This window comes from Papaver somniferum, chromosome 8, assembly GCF_003573695.1.
Source record: "Papaver somniferum cultivar HN1 chromosome 8, ASM357369v1, whole genome shotgun sequence".
Lineage (NCBI taxonomy): Eukaryota > Viridiplantae > Streptophyta > Magnoliopsida > Ranunculales > Papaveraceae > Papaver > Papaver somniferum.
Window position 1 is genome coordinate 161,302,690 of NC_039365.1, and position 17,064 is coordinate 161,319,753.

General features: G+C 34.3%; 2 long non-coding RNA genes across 6 annotated transcripts; both read right to left on the minus strand.

Annotated features, from left to right (window-relative positions):
• Positions 1-7,771: 7,771 nt before the first annotated feature.
• Positions 7,772-10,208, minus strand: LOC113303754. Of its 2 annotated transcripts, XR_003337751.1 has the most exons (4): positions 9,792-10,208; positions 9,199-9,371; positions 8,968-9,075; positions 7,772-8,706 (listed from the first exon to the last, which is right to left on the minus strand). It is a non-coding gene; the product is annotated as an uncharacterized LOC113303754 (long non-coding RNA). The 2 variants fall into 2 exon arrangements; XR_003337750.1 differs by having other exon boundaries at positions 8,968-9,371.
• Positions 10,209-12,649: 2,441 nt separating this feature from the next.
• Positions 12,650-16,847, minus strand: LOC113301300. 4 transcript variants are annotated; one of them, XR_003336206.1, is made up of 13 exons: positions 16,672-16,847; positions 16,479-16,592; positions 16,326-16,382; positions 16,165-16,239; positions 14,927-15,145; positions 14,488-14,650; positions 14,159-14,267; positions 13,932-14,017; positions 13,756-13,817; positions 13,577-13,658; positions 13,390-13,460; positions 13,041-13,132; positions 12,650-12,888 (listed from the first exon to the last, which is right to left on the minus strand). It is a non-coding gene; the product is annotated as an uncharacterized LOC113301300 (long non-coding RNA). The 4 variants fall into 4 exon arrangements; XR_003336204.1 differs by having other exon boundaries at positions 13,390-13,658; positions 13,954-14,017; XR_003336203.1 differs by having other exon boundaries at positions 13,390-13,658.
• Between the last annotated feature and the right edge of the window lie 217 nt (positions 16,848-17,064).

Consider the following 17,064-nt stretch of genomic DNA (forward strand, 5'->3'; position numbering starts at 1 on the left):
AGAACCCATGATTAGTTTAATCGGAAATTCTCACATAAGAGAACTTATGGAGCCGCACATCACATACACAAAGATGTGGATCAGGGAAAGACCCATACAACGGAATAATCAAAGATTGATTCTATTTTTCATCACTATTTGCACAATGACATATAATAGACTTAATCTTCGTAAACAAAGGTTCATCCTATCTCCCATCAATATTTGCAAAATGACATAATAGGCTTAACTTTTGTAGTCAAAAGTTCATTCTATCTTTTATCAATATTTTCATACCGACATATAATAGAGTTAACTTTTAAGTAAATATGGGACAGTCAAGGTTCACAGACATAAAAAACATATCCCATAACAATTTGCAATATATAAAACCATAAAGATTAATACTGCAAAATCATCTTCCAAATAAACTTTATAATTTAAATAAATAAATCTAAAAACTTTGCAAGATGAAAAACGTTGGCAATAACTATGTGTACTCACAATAATGGCTATCCAAACCCTAGTTATCCTTCTTAAAAATACAAGAATAAATTCTCATAAGAAGTTTCCTAGACAAAATAAATAAGACAAGAGAAATTAATCATCATCTTCACCATCGGAGATCATCAAAGAGGCTTGAATCTTATCCATATCATCCTTGATTTCGGAAAATTTGGTAGCAATCACACTAAGTTGTTCTTGCACACATTTTACCTTCGAATTAATCTTACACACACCCTTGATAATTTGATGGAGAATATTCAAGGTGGTAGGATCATGAGAACCGTCAAGGATATCACATCTTTGTCTCTTGCAAGCATTCTCCTTCATACGTTTGAAAGTACAAGGTCGAACAAGCTTGGGAGTTCCAATTGAGTTGCCAATAGGAACAATGAAATAAGTGTGACAAATTCGCTCAATCAAACAAGGATAGCCTAACTTCTTGTTGGAAGACGTCATCGAAAGCATTTGAGGAATAATAAATCCACAAATGTCGAGACATGGAGTACCCAATTCAAGAAAATAGACCAACTCCGCAAACTCACGGCTCCATCGAGAATTCTCAATTATGGAGGGACAAAGATTAGATATACCAAGTTTTCCAAATGACATCAAGGCAAGACTAAGATAATTAGTATGAAATTTTCCTTCATTCCAATTAACACTCTTTCCACAAAGACCATGCGAGATGGTTTCATATGATGGTCTTTCATCACTTGGCCTAGGAAGGCGAAAATTACCCAAACGAATTTTGGTAATCCTTGAAATCAACTCTCTATTAACAAGAATCCTTTATCTATTTATCATGGTCTTGAATTCCATGTCATCAAGATTAACATCATGGATGTTAGCGTAGAATATTCTTGTGAGAGTATCAAAACCTTCACCAAGACCATTAAAGATGTTTCCAAGATTAAATTTCTCAAAACAAACCAAATCTTCTTTATGACCACTAATCATATCCAACTTCATTTCTAGAATAAAATCACTAGAAGAAGTACTTTCAAAGATCATACTACTAGAATCATTGACAAATCTAATTCTAACAGAGTCTTGATTTTGAGGAAAAGTCATGCTAGAAGTTGATGAATTCACAGTTTTTGAAACCTTCTTTGAAACCTTGAAATTTCCCATGAGACCTATAATTGAGAGTACGAGGAGAAGGAAGAAATTACTTGATTTTCTCCTTGATGATGAATAAAACCCTTATTTACTTATGAATCTCCAAGAATGACTTTTAATGGAGATAAAACATGAACCCTATAAACGTTCACGTACGCGGACAAGAGAAGGAAGAAGAAAGGTACGCGTACCAAGCTTCTTATAAACCCACAATTTAGGCTCGGATTCGTTCATGAACCGCAACCGACAAAAGAAAAGTAGGATTTCTCAAATCATTCAACACCCAAGGTTCTCACACTAGAATGATTCGTACAGTGTAGTTAAAGGATAGTAGAAAAACTACATCACTTTAAATATCCCTGGAAAAGAAACTTGTTAAAGAAAAAGATTATTACTTAACCCAAACAGAAAAATAATCAACTTGTTACTTTCCTCATTTCAAGTTATATACAGATGGGGTAGATCCAAGCTTGTTACCAAGTGGCAAGATATGCAGAGAGATTCTCATGCAACTTTTCCGGTTGATATTTATGAGATGTACCAGAAGTATAATCATAGTAATGATGATACTCAGGGTTAATATAAATTTTTGAAATATTTTTCTTATGACCAAGGAATGACTTTTTCTGACAATTAGAACCTACATAGAACTCACCAAGGAATCGAACTCACCAAATTTTTCACATAAGTTGGTAGTAAGCATAGTTCGTACATCATGATTACATCATTTGACATGTATAGAACTTTTATCAGAACGATTCTTTTCCTCAATCGAACGAAGTTTTTCTAAGAATTTAAAAACGCTTTCAAAAGCTCTAAATAGATCTTTGGCAATTGACCCATCACGATAGTATTCCTCAAAAATATTAAGAGTAAATCTAGTGAGATTTCATACCTTTGAGCGTTGACCACGTTTTCTCGAACGATTTTTCTTAGAAGAACTTTTAATTTTTTGTTTAGACTGTTCCTCATCATCTAAGTTTTCCAAGGTCTTAGATGGAACAAGATTATCATGAGAGACCAGAGGTCTAATAGATAATACGCCCTGAACAATCTTTGAGGAACTCTGGCGTGCGTTATAGATGCCTGGAGCGAGTTTCCCAAAGAAATTTCCCATAGGAATAGACTTTAGTGATCGGTCAAACACAAACTTATTAGGTTTATAATGTTTGCCTGCTCTGATACCAATTGAAAAAGCGAGGGTCTAACAACCACACCCAATATTTCGTTCCGCGATCTGAATAGACAAACTCCAATATACTTTCAAGAGAATCAACTAGACAGTCAGACTCAATCTAGAGAAAAGTATATCAAAGATTTTATATCTCAATTTCTCAACTCAATCTGCAATCAGCAAATAGGAATTTGCGAGCCGGATTGAATAAGAGAAATAACTTGAACGGTACCAAAGACTAATGTTCAAGTGTCAATCAATTTATATCAACAACCAAAGGTTATCTAATTAATTGATCTTAACGCACAACCTGTGATATTTCTATCATATAACAAAATATAATACGAAAAAGAAATAACACAGACACCAGAATTTTGTTAACGAGGAAAACCGCAAATGCAGAAAAACACCGGGACCTAGTCCATCTTTGAACATCACACTGTATTAAGCCATTACAGACACTATCCTACTATCAATGAACTTCGAGCTGGAATATAGTTCAGCCCTAATCAATCTCACACTGATCAAGGTACAGTTGCACTCCTTAAGTCTCTGAACCCCAGCAGGATTCTACGCACTTGATTCCTTTAGCTGATCTCACCCACAACCAAGAGTTGATACGTCCAAAGTCTAAGACTTGATAAACAAATCTGTCTCACACAAAAAAGTCTATTGGAATAGATAAATCTGTCTCCCACAGAAATACCTATGAGTTTTGTTTCGTCTTTTGATAAATCAAGGTGCACATGAACCATTTGATAAACCGGACTTATATTCTCGAAGAACAGCCTAGTATTATCAATCACCTCACAATAATCTTAATCGTATGGTAGCGAAACAAGATATTGTGGAATCACAAACGATGAGATGAAGATGTTTTTGACTATTTTTTATCTTTCCTGTCGGAGAATCAATCTCTAGCAAATCTTAGAGAAGATAATACTCAATCCGATAGAACAGGGCAAGATAAGAACAAGCAACTACATAGAAAATAGTTGTCTTTGGCTTCACAATCCCAATGAAGTTTTTAAGTCGTTAACCTATAGGGTTCCGTGAAAAACCTAAGGTTAAAGGAGAATCGACTCTAATCGCAACTAGTATCACACATGAGGTGTGGGGATTAGGTTTCCCAACTGCTAGAGTTCTCCCTTATATAGTTTTCAAATCAGGGTTTTCAATCTTAGTTTCCTTAGTAACAAAGCATTCAATATTCACCGTTAGATGAAAACTTGATTAGATTCAAGCTAATATGTTTCAACCGTTAGATCGAACTTAGCTTTTTATACACAAACAAAATTTACCTTCGTTTAGGTTTAAGTAACCGTACCTAAACATGTACACTATGTTGGCTCAGCAGTAGTTAACCGAAGTTAGCTATATGAACACTCTCATATCAACCTTATTCATCTTAACCACAACTAGTTCAAATGACTCAAACGAAACTAGTTAAAGAGTTGTTCAATTTCCATATTCTCATAGAAGTATACAAGAACACAATTGAAGCAAAATCGGTTTGATTCACTCGAATCAATTCATGATTATTATAGCCACAGTTTGCAAAGAATTCATTCCTTATTATATAAATATTTTAGTTCATGAACAAACTGATTTATAACTTTAACCACTCAAGTATGCAAACGGGTACGCATACTTAAAGTAGTCGGCCTGAGTTTGGGTTCGCCAGTATGTAAACGGGTACGCATATTTCCAAACACAACAAAAATTTCCGGACCCAAACCCTTCACCAGTACGCGTACGGATATGTGTACTTAGGTACTCGGAATTTCACAACTAACAGTTACGTATATGGGTATGCATACTATAGCTCCGGTCATGGATTACATACATGCAAGAATGCATACTAAGTTTATAATCCAATGGTGGTTAAGTGTTCTAAACTCTATTTCAATCATTGAAATTTTCTTAGAGGATGACAGTAGCTGTTATTCACGAACTATTAGCATCAAAGAAATTTTCAAGTTATTTAAATAATTATAACGAAACATTCCAAGTCTACACCAAATGATTGTATCACACAAACCATGTAAGATGTTACTCGGCGATTTTCACATGATCATATTTTGACTTTCGTCAAGAATATAAGATGAACTTGGTTGAAGAGAAAGCTTACCAACACATATTTAGAGAAATATGTAAGCGAGTTAAACTCAGCTCGAAATATCAAATGTCCATAATCTAATACTATATAGTAATACGACATTGTCTCAATATAGGAGATAGAGTAGAAATAGACTTTCCAAGTGATAGATGAGTTTTAGTCTCCACATACCTTTTGTTGATTACGTTCCACAAGCTATCCTTAGTAGTTCTTCGTCTTCAATTGATGAACGCCGTGAAGTCTAATGCTCAACTACACAATCTATCCTAGTCCGAGACATCACTATAAGTAGAGTAGAAATCAAGACTTATAGTTTTGATCACTAACATTGAAAAACAAGCTTGAGATAGCAACGCTTGCGAGTTCGACCGAGCAGTGCTCTAACACTTCGTACTTCAAGTTCTTCTATGGTTCTGCATGTGTTCTCTCAACACCTTTATTGTTAAAGTACCGTAGCGATAACAACAAATGAGAATACTCAAAAATTTCTTTGTTAGAATGAAAAAATCACTCTACTCATTGGTTGTTATACAGAAACATAGTATTGATACCTTCCTCAAAGTTCAATTACACCTCAATGTTGAAGAAATACTACGGTGATATGTTCTCCCCTTAGTCAATACTTACATATTTTGCAATAATATTCCACCCCCCTTACAGATGCTCCGAAAATCCATATGTTGTAGTAAGATACTACTCAATAATTCTCTCCCTTTTTGTCAACAAAATTGGAAAAGGAGAAAATAGAGATCATAATGAATTAAACAAAATAGTATTCAGTACTAATAAACACATACAGGATTTTAGTTTAGAAGATTTCAGCAAGAAGCTCGGCAACTTCATCAAGGAGATATATGGGTACAAGCATCTCATATAATTCCACATCAGGTATCCCCACAAAGATATTACGTTTAAGCATAAGTTCAAACGAACTCTTACCCATTTGATGTCATTCCCGAAAGAAAAACATGAGCGACCTTTATTCTAACCACAAGAGAAGAATTTTCTTGGACATTAATAAATTTACTCGCCAGTTATGAACAAAGTAGATTTATATCGAAATATTTTTCTCTCTTCTCGCCAGTTACGAACAAAGAAGTTAAAAATATCGATCTTAATGTTAGAGGCACTAAGATAAAAGGTTTTCGTGAGAAAAATATCATCGACAAAAACTATTCTCTACGCCAGTTACAAACAAGAGAACAATTGATGCGATATGACTCAATAGAAGAATTATAACTTCTCTAGCCATGTATGAATCTAGATATTATAGTTCACCATTTATTCCCTGGTGGTTATGCAATAAAGGAAGTAAGTATATTACTAGAAATGGAATCATGTAGCAGTATAGTTACAAAAGTGTAATCGTGGAGGGATCAATACTACAATTCTCAAAATAGTTTACTCCACTTTTGCAAGAGTTAAGAGCTTAACCTAGATATACGAAAATATGAGATGTATGTTCTAATAACCAGTATTATATCATAGCTCAGTTGAACTCACCAAGTGTTAGTATGTCAAGTTGGTTGTCGTATTTTAGTATCAAAACTCATATAGAGTCGCTTGATTAAATACTAAAGTCAACTTTATTTAGGTTAGACTATAAAGTTTATAAACTTGAGCAAGATTTATATTTTTATTAATTGCTTAGAGTACTTATAATGATCCATGTACCTTGCTTATCGTTCATTTCTACCTAACTTGATCTGTTTTTAAGGTTCTTAAATGTTTAGATTTGAAAATATTAGTTCGGGATGTTTGGACTTCATGGTACACATAACAGGTATGCATACCATCATCTAAAATCAAAATCCAGGGATTTTAGTTCGCAAACCCGTTTGCATACTGCTCCAGGTCACGAAATTTCGTTTGCAAACCGGTATGCATACTGGCCTGTAGATGACGATTTTAGGTAAACTATTGTTTTGGCCGTAAATTCTTCGTCCGAACTCGGAATGACCTTATTATTTTTGAATTTTCTTCCTCTTTGAATTATCTTCAAAATGGAGATCAGAATTCTTGAATTTGGATGAGTTAAGTTTGGTCTTTGTCCCGTCTCTTGTTTTTGAGTGTTGTTCTCCGTTTCGTCGCACTTGTTACACTTCTCTTGGAATTGGGCACTTGGATTCTTGGAGTACTTATCTTCTAAACTCATTTGTAGTTTTTGGAAGATGATTTTTGCAGTATTAATCATTATATATTTCAAATAATGATAAGGGATATGTGTGTTTACATCCGAGAACTATGATTGTCCCATATATGTCAAAAGTTAAGTCTATTATATGTCTTTATGCAAATATTGATGGAAATTAAAATGAACTTTTGATAAAAACGATTAAGTCTATGATATCATTATGCAAATGTTGATGAAAATATAATGAATCTTTGTATATTCCGCAGTATTGATCTTTCTCTAATCTACTTCTATGTGAAAGTACTGTGCGGCTCCGTAAGTTTTCTTATGTTGAGCATTGACGATTAAATTATTCATGGATTATCTTGTGGTTAATTTAATTGAGTTTTCAGGATACAAATTCATGGTTCATGTAATTTGTTAATGTCCAAATAAATCCTTCTTTTCTTGCAAAAGTAAGGTCGCTCTTGTTGTTCTCTCGGGAATGACATTTTATGGGGGAGAGTTCTTATTTGAACTTGTATTTAATTGTCAAATCTTTATGGGGAGTGCATCTGTGGAATATTGTAAGAGTTATCTTGTATCTTTTTAAACTCCTTGATGAATACACTAAGTTCCGACTATGTGAAATCATCGAACCAAAATTGATATGTTCTCTTTTAGTCATGAAGTATCTCTGTGAGAATTTCAATTATGATCCCATTAGTTTTCGTACCTTTGCCAATTTATAGGTCCATTTTCAAAATGGTCATACTTTCTGTAATTCAGTTACAAAATGATCATACTTTTGAAATTTGCTTACAAAATGATCATACATTTACAAAATGGTCATACTTTTTGTAATTCAATTACAAAATGATCATACTTTTGAAATTTGCTTACAAAATGATCATACATTGGGCGACGTAATAGTTTTTCAAGAAAACGGGGTTAACTGTCCCCAAAATGCCCTCGCTCTTAACTCAAGCAAATGTTAAGAAAATGTTAACCGCAGTTAACCCATGGCTGACGGGGTGGACATCTCGCTGACGTGGCACACTTAAGAAAATCTGCTGCTCTATATCTCTCTTCCATATACCAGTAAACAGCACATCCATTTCAAACATACCGCATCTCACTAAAACAACACTTCCACCTCATAGCAACATCAAGCTTAGATGCATTAAGACTTCAACTCAGCTACAATCATCACACCACTGCAATCCAGACCTTGTTCTTGTCCTCAACTACAACACATCACTCATCTCTACATACTACCACCAGCTTCAGCTCAACACCTGAAATGCTTTTAGCTGCAACTACAATAACTATTCATATCTGTTTCAGACATCACTAGTGCAGCTAACTTCAATCACCAACAACATCAAATCAATTCCATCAAACCCTGTCCAGAACCCATTCATCTTGCTCCACCTTCAGCTGTATTTCAACTCCATCACCAGATTCAAGTCAGCTCCATAATTTCCTTCCTTGCAGTTTCAATCCCCTGCACATTCTCAAACCACAACATTTGAGCCATCTAAAACCGCACACATCCACTGCAGTAAAAACTTCTTCTTCAACAACAACCCATCGCATCAACACTACCAGTCTCATCTCCTTCTCAAATTCCTTTTTCTGTGAACAACCCATGATGCATGTAAACTTCCCTTTAAGTTTCAAACTCATGTGGATCTACAAAAATATAACATGAATAAGAACCTTTGGTAGAATATAAGTTGCAATAGCATTATATCAGTAATTTCGGTTAACTAATATTTATAGCAGCTGCCAACAAGGGCTGGTAAGGTGTAAAAAAGCACTTAAAGATCACACGTAGCTTAGGAGATTCAGTAAACTCTCCTCAAGGAAACTCAATAATCATAGTTGTTGATGAATAATGATAATGTAGAATCCTAAAAAGTAGAATGGAATATCATGATTGGATGCCCTTACCATTCATTTAGGCAATGGAAATCTTCGAAACTGAAGTCATCCAGGCTACCATTGACTGCCTCTAGACCTAGCATGGAAGATGATACTGCACCTTGAGGTCTTTGAAACCTGCAAAGGAAGTTGGGAGAAATTAATATATAAGATAAATAATTTGCGATACAACAAAAATTTAACATTACTCTCAAATTCAAACATTTCATATAAGATAGATAATTTGCTGTATTCATTAACCAAATTTTTGATGGACTTCTTCAACTAACAATCCACTGTACTCGTCTTCAGCAGCAACCCAGCTGCAACATCTTAAACCAACAAAACCATTTGGTCACATTACCGACCACCACAGCAGCAGCAACAGAACCTAACAGCTTGGTCCATATCCAGCTCCATCAACATCTTCAAAACTACCAAATTAAATACAAAACTCATTGTCAACCAATATAGTTTTTCATCATCACACTCATTAAGAACAGCAGAACAAAAACAAACAACCAATTTAACATTGTAAATTTTGATGTTCATGTATTATAATCAAAACAATATTAACCTGATACCTTAACTATCATGCAACACATTTCGACACAAAATACCTAACTATCATATATACTAAACACCATTTCAGATGAATCAATTTTTCCCTATCAGTAAGAAACTAGGGGTTCTGAAAATCCCGAAATTGAAATTAGATTTCTTTAACACAATCCCCAAATTGAAATTACAGGTGCAGTATCAATCAACAACACCAGACTCTCATGTCAAAAAAAAAAAAAAAAAAAACACAAGACTCAGACCCTTAATTCATAACAACCCATCAATCATCTTACCACGGACATCAATTTCTCTACCATCTTCTTCTCGATCTGACTTCAATCACTATCTCCATCTTTGTCTCAATTCAGTTAGCATCATATCACAACCCTAACTTCAAATTCTCTCTGCACTTAGCTCTCAATCAATCACCAACTGCAGAAAAACCCAATCTCTTGTTTCTCTTGTTTGAAAACCAACGTTTTGACTCGAAAATCTTCACTAAAACGCCATTGAAGTTAAATAAGATCATACAAATGAACTATGTAATCTTAGAAGGATCAATTTACGATGAAACTGACTCGAAATATCGAGTTCTTCAGTCAATCGCCATTTTTTAAAGAGCTTTAGAGAACAGTAACATAGAGAGAGGCGGTAGATAATGAAAAGGGGAAGAGAACCCTAAACTGTTATAGATTTAATTGGGACTAATCTTTTCTATCTGAATAATCCTCGAGACAACTTAAATACGATCTGTGGTACAGATCTATTATAGTTAGGATCAGGACAGAAACCTAATTTCACCCAACCGGAATAATCGTGTCCGTCTAAAGGATCCTCGAGATTAATCTTCAAAAGATATATGATTATAGATCTAGTGTAGTTAGGTTAAGGGTAGGAAGGTAAATCTACCCATCCATTTAACTCTGATTTGGTGGGACCACCTGACTTAACCGAACAGTTGACGAAAGTAGGACTGTTTTGTTAATTGATTGTAACAGTATGACTAATTTGCAAATCGGGTCTTAATAGTGGAACTGTTTTATACATTTCCCTAATTTATATTGACAAAAAGGGGGAGAATTAATGTGTAGTTCACACTACAAATACATATAGTTTATGGATCATTATGTAAGGGGGAGTGGTTTTCATGTAATATGAAGTATTGACTAAAGGGAGTCATACATATCACCATAGTATTGTTTTCAAAGTTATGACACAATTGGACTTTGATGTTGTGTAATAATACTATGACATTATATATATAACAAGACAAAAATATCTTGTTTTTTATATTATTATAACTACGGATCTTCTACAACTATGATTTGAGTTGAACACGTTCAGAATCATTGGAGAACTTGGAAGTGACGAAGATTTCGAGTAATGTTGAAGAACCAAGGAAATCAAGCATTTGGATGAAAAGGTACAAAGTTTATTTATTTTGTAATCCATATGTATTGATAGTTTTGTCATTAAAATTGACAAAGGGGGAGATTGTTAGAGCACTGCTCGGTCGAACTCGCAAGCGTTGCTAGCTCAAGCGTTTCTATCTCAAGCTTTTTTTTCAAGTTTAGTTGCCAAAACTATAAGTCTTGATTTCTAGTCTACTTATATCTTAGTCTTGGATTAGGATAGAAAGTGTAGTTGAGCATTAGACTTCACGGCGTTCATCGATTGAAGAAGAAGAACTACTAAGGGGAGCTTATGGAACTTCATCAACAAAAGGTATGTGGAGACTTGAACTCATCTGTTACTCAAAAGTCTATCTACTCTATCTCCTATTTAAGATAAAAGTCGTATAGCTATATAGACTTCGATTATAAACATTTGATATTTCGAGCTGAGTTTAACTCGCTTACATATTTCTCGAAATATGTGTTGGTAAGTTTTCGTTGTAACCAAGTTTATCTTATATTCTTGAAGAAAGTCAAAATATGATCACGTGAAAATCGGTTGGTAACATCTTACATGATTTGTGTGAGACAATCATTTGATGTAGACTCAGAATGTTTCGTATTGATCATTCGATCACTTGAAAATTACTTCGAAGCTAATAGTTTGTGTGAGGCAGCTATTGTCGTCTTCTAAGAATGTTTCAATCATTGAAATGGGAGTTTAGAACTATTAACCATGATTGGATATAACATAGTATGTGTACTTGTATGCTAACTGCTACAAGTTATTCCAAGTCTGGGAACCATAGTATGCATACCCGTATGCGTACTGGTTGGTTAATGAAAGTCCGGGAACTTTGTATGCATACCCGTATGCGTACTGGCGTAAAGTTCATATCCGAAAATTCAACTGAATTTGGAAGGTATACGTACCCGTTCGCATACTGGCGAACCCTAACTTAGTTCGACCACTTAGGTATGCGTACCCGTTTACATACTTGAGTAGGTTATGTTCTAAAATCGGTTTGTTAATGAACTAATACATTTATATATTAAGGAATGCAATCTTTTGCCAACCATGGCTATAATGTTCATGAATTGATTCGAGTGAATCAAAACCGATTTTGCTTCAATTGCGTCTTGTATACTCCTATGAGAATATAAACAATTGAAAAACTCTAGAACTAGTTTCATTTGAGTCATTTGAACTAGTTATGGTTAAGATGAACAAGGTTGATATGAAAGTGTTCATATGGATAACTTCGGTTAACCATTGTTGAGCCGACAAGGTGTACACGTTTAGGTACGGTTACCCATGTATAAATGAAGTCACTTTTCATTTGTATGTAACAAGCTAAATTCGATCTAACAGTTGAAAGATATTACACTACACCAAATTTAACGTTTAGCAACAGTAACTGGCAGGTGCAAAACGGGGTCGCAACAGTTTTGCTCTGTTACGAAAGTCAATGTTACAGTTTTTCGCAACGGCTACATTTCCGTTGCAAAGTTTCGGTCGCAATAGTTAGAATCTGTTGCGACGCCAAAATTTCGTAACAGATTTAAACTTTTGCGACCAGCTGATTCGCAATTCGAGACTGTTGCAACTCTTAAAACTGTATGATACCTAGCAACATTTTAAACAGTTACGAAATTTTTACCCAGATTTCTTAAAAAACGGACAATGTTATCCGAACCAGCTATAATAGTTCCGGTATAAAATTAGCAACAGAATGCACAGTTGCGAAATTTTTGTAACATCAAAAAAATAGTTCCAGGTCAATTTTGGTCTGGTCAAAATGAGGGTACCTGCAACAGTACCTACTTTTTTAAACAGAGTTCAGCTGCAAGCTTTTCAGCAAAACATTCACAACATACAAGAATTCTCTACAATACACTATTGTTACCCATCTCCACACCACAACATTTGTGTATCAAAACATACAAGTATAAAATTCTACACTCGCAATTCTTCGACAAGCAAGCATATCATCGTCTGCAGTTTATAAAGAATGAGAAAGGATATGTAAGTAACTAAACATAGTCATTTCCTAAGTTTTTTTATTCTCATTTCCTAAGAAATACTTGAAGGTTTTGTCTAAGACATACGTAACTGAAAAAATGCAACAGTGATTAAAGAGTACTTACTACAGATAAGCATTAACAGTGCTCTTCTCATATTCTACATCCTCAACTTTATCTAGAAGACCTAATTCAGAATCTGTGATACTCAAGAGAACCTGCACAAAAATTATCCATTCATGAGATACAATCCATGACACATCCAGCATTACGAAGAAAAACAAATTCAAACTCCACTGAAGTAGAAAAAAATGACAATTCAACTAACTGCCAAAAGAAATAACCAAGATGAGAACATTTTTAACAGATGCAAAACATTAACTGCAGGTCACATCTCTATTTACATAAGACTATTCAAGGCAAATAGGAAACTCGGATATGATATGGAAAGAAACCGAATTTCTTCAGTTTATACCTGCACAGGTTTATGCCGATCCTACTGCAGTTCACTTCTCACTAAGCAAAAATGAACATTAAGCATAGTACCTCGCAAGTAGACAAAAAACTGAAGGTCAGACTCCATAAACAAGGTATACTTGAAGGTTTTCTGTTTAAGACATAAGAAACTTTAAAAATTGAAACAATGATTAGAGAGAACTTACGATCAGAGAAACATTAAGACTTTAAGAGTGAGCTTCTCATATTCTATATCCTCAATTTTATTCAGAAATCTTATCTCAGAATCTGTGAAACCCAAAATCTAGTGACCCTACTAAGGCAAGTAACAAATAAACTTAAAATCAGATAACAAGAGGAGGTTCAATTTTTTTTGCCAACTCACCTATGCGCAGGTATGGGGCATAGATGACTTAAAAAGTTAAAATACATAGCTTTTTGATTAACCTGCAAAAAGTCATGACATGTAAGGAGGAAAGTTAATATAAATAGTATAGCAGATAAAAAAAATCAATTTTTTTTCCAGTTGATGAATTTTATCAAAATGGTATGCGAGCACACATGAAAATTTTCAGGTTTTAACTTGTGCAAAATCTTCGCTGCCAAAGCTTATCCATCATTTAGTTGCCAAAGCTTATTCATCATAGCTGCGATGTAAGAAAAACAAAAAGGAAATCAATAATTGAACTCAATAAAAGAACTTCACTGCAGAAGAGTTTAACTACAGCAAATCAACCAAAAAGAGTTAATGCTCAAAAAAGGAATAGTGGATTGAAGTAATTAACTACCCTTCGTCCATAAGTTCTAGAGCTAAGAGACCGAATCCATTAACAAATTCAGAATGACTCCTACGTGCAGGATAACCTGGAATACCAGTTCTTAATGGTCGACATAAAACTAAAAAAAAAAAAAAAAGGAAATGTAAGCGAATGGACAGAAAGCAAGGGAAGGAAATAGAAACAAAAAGGTCTGAGCAAAATTTCAAGAGAGAGATGGAGATGGAAAGAAAAATTCTACTTTGTGAGGTAGAAAGAAAATACCCATAATATTAGCATATCAAAAATTAACATAAGAAACACAGAACTGGTTGTATGCTGAGCTTGTTTTAAGAAACTACCCAAATGCATCATGCGCAAGGAATAGGCCGTTCACGCAAATTTCAGCTACCAATTTTTCTTGGAGTCCACCTGCAGCGAAAGTGATACATTTTTGCAAGACACAACATCCATGTCAATCAACTGCAATATCAGTGTAGAATCTCTCAGCAGCTCGAATGTAAACTGCAAAAAAAGAAAGAATGTCATGTATAACTTTGAATAAGAAAGGCATAGATAAGTCTTATTAGAAAACAAATGTACAGAAATCCGCTGAATAGCTAATGAACGAAAGAACATTTGCTGAAAAAAATGAGATAATGCTTCAGTTTTTTTTAACTAGAGAATGCCAAAAAAAAATTATGTTACATTTGTGCAAAAGAACAAAATATAAAGGGAGTGACACGATCATATCATGATTGAATCAAATCACTGAAATGAATTTATAATCGCAGGTAGTACCATTGCAGGTTGCACTATTCGATCTTCTCCTGCACTAGAGCTAGGTACGACTACAAAAAAAGTGACTGAGATATATTATAAGCTGACATTCATCGCTGAAGTACTTTCAACAGTATTGTCATCACCATCAGCCAAACGACTCAACTCTACCTGATGGATATCTCTAAGAGGATACCATCAGAAGCAACGAAGAAAGACGACATAATACTTGCAGAAGCTCTGCACAAAGATAACAAAATAGGTGCTTAGAAGATTAAATTAAACACCCTAGAACAAACAGAAATATTGAAAAAACTAATGTATTGGAAAGCACATAAAAATTGCGTACGTTCTTTATGTGTATCAGACTGAAAAAATGCAGATATGATACCGATAATCAATTTGTTATCCTCACTGTGGTAGGATATTGAGAAATATGGCTCCAACAACACACTGAGAGAAAACTTAAGCGGGAATGTATACTCTGACATAGAAAGAGACTCAAGTATCATATGTCAATTAGTTTCATATAGGGCCAATAAGTACATAGTGACTGGGAGAGGCATAAAACTAATGCAAAACACAAAACCAAACATTATGACTTGGGATCAAGCAACATAACCCAAAGATTTTGAGATGCAAGATTGCAAGCAAACCTAACTAACAACAATCACAAAAGCATGAACGAATAAGAAAGACTTTAAACTGAATATAAATGCTAGAAGAACTCAATCAATATAACATCCTACAGCTTACAAAGAAATCAATTTTCTAGAATATACGAAATATCTAGAGAGAAGGTTTCAAACATAGTTGAAATATTAATCAACAAGACAACACTAAATAAATCCAGGTATTCCTACCGTAGCTCTTTCAGAAGAAGAAAAAACATGAGATTTCCCACAACTCCCTATCTTGTAAAATAACTTCACTAATAAATGATGGCCCTTCTAGAGAACTAAAATTGTAAATTCAGGTATTAAAGGTGAAACGTAAAGGCATATTCAGTAAAGGCATACTATTTATTAAACCAGCTGAAGTGATGAATTTACAGAAATCTTAGCAAAATCACAGATCAAACCCTTGCTTTATTAGACAAGAGAATGATATTAACCTTTGCTCCACTTATATACAAATCGAAAAACAAAACAATTCATTAAAAAAATAAAAAAAATAAGTTCCAACATAAAAGAAGAACCCAATATATATATATATATATATATATATAGATAGATATAAGTTTGAGGATCATGATTGACCTTCTATTTTTTACTACCACCAGATTTAGCTGGCTTTGAAAATTGAGGGAGCTAGGCCTTTCTATTCCTTGGTGCCTGAATAAAGAAAAAAATAGACACAATCAATTACACAAAAATTAAAAAAAACAAACTGAAAAGATGAGAAGATGCACAATACCAACCATTGAATTGCCATGATGAAGTCTTGTACTCTGAAAACCTAATCCTTAGGAAGAATTCTGGCAAGAAGAGAAAAAAAAAATAGAAATGAAAACCCTAATTAAAAATCAATACATAGTAGCAACTAATATATATTGAAATTTGAGGCGGCTTACCGTTGATTAAGAAACTTGAACCCTTAAACATCTGATTGAGGTGACGTATCATCGCAACCATTATCATAGGTTTGATAAAGACGACTCCTCGAGAGATTGAAAACCCTAACCCCGCTGTAACAAAGATCCATACACTAAATTAAATCAATCAGAGAAATCAAACTAGGGATTGTAAGAGATTAAAAACCCTAACCTTATAATACGAATAACTCCCCAGCTGCAGTTTTCTTTATGATTCAAATCGTCCTCAACAACGGCGTTAGGATTTTTACTTGACAAAGATCAAATGTACAGATTCAAGAATATTTTTGTATAGGGAGAATGAAAGAGAAGAGATTCAGTGGTGAGGGTGGTGAGGGTTTTGCTGGAGAAATAGAAGAAGAAAGGGAAGTGACAATGAGAAGAGATTTGTTTCGATAATAATATTATGCCGAGTCAGTTTTAATCTGATTAGGCTGAATAACCAACTAGACCGAGTCAGCTAAAAGTGTAGGAAGCCACACTAGTTTTCCACATGTGCACAACTGGATTTAGTTGCGCACAATGTAGTTAATATCGGATATCGGTTCATCTCGGCCGGGACCGA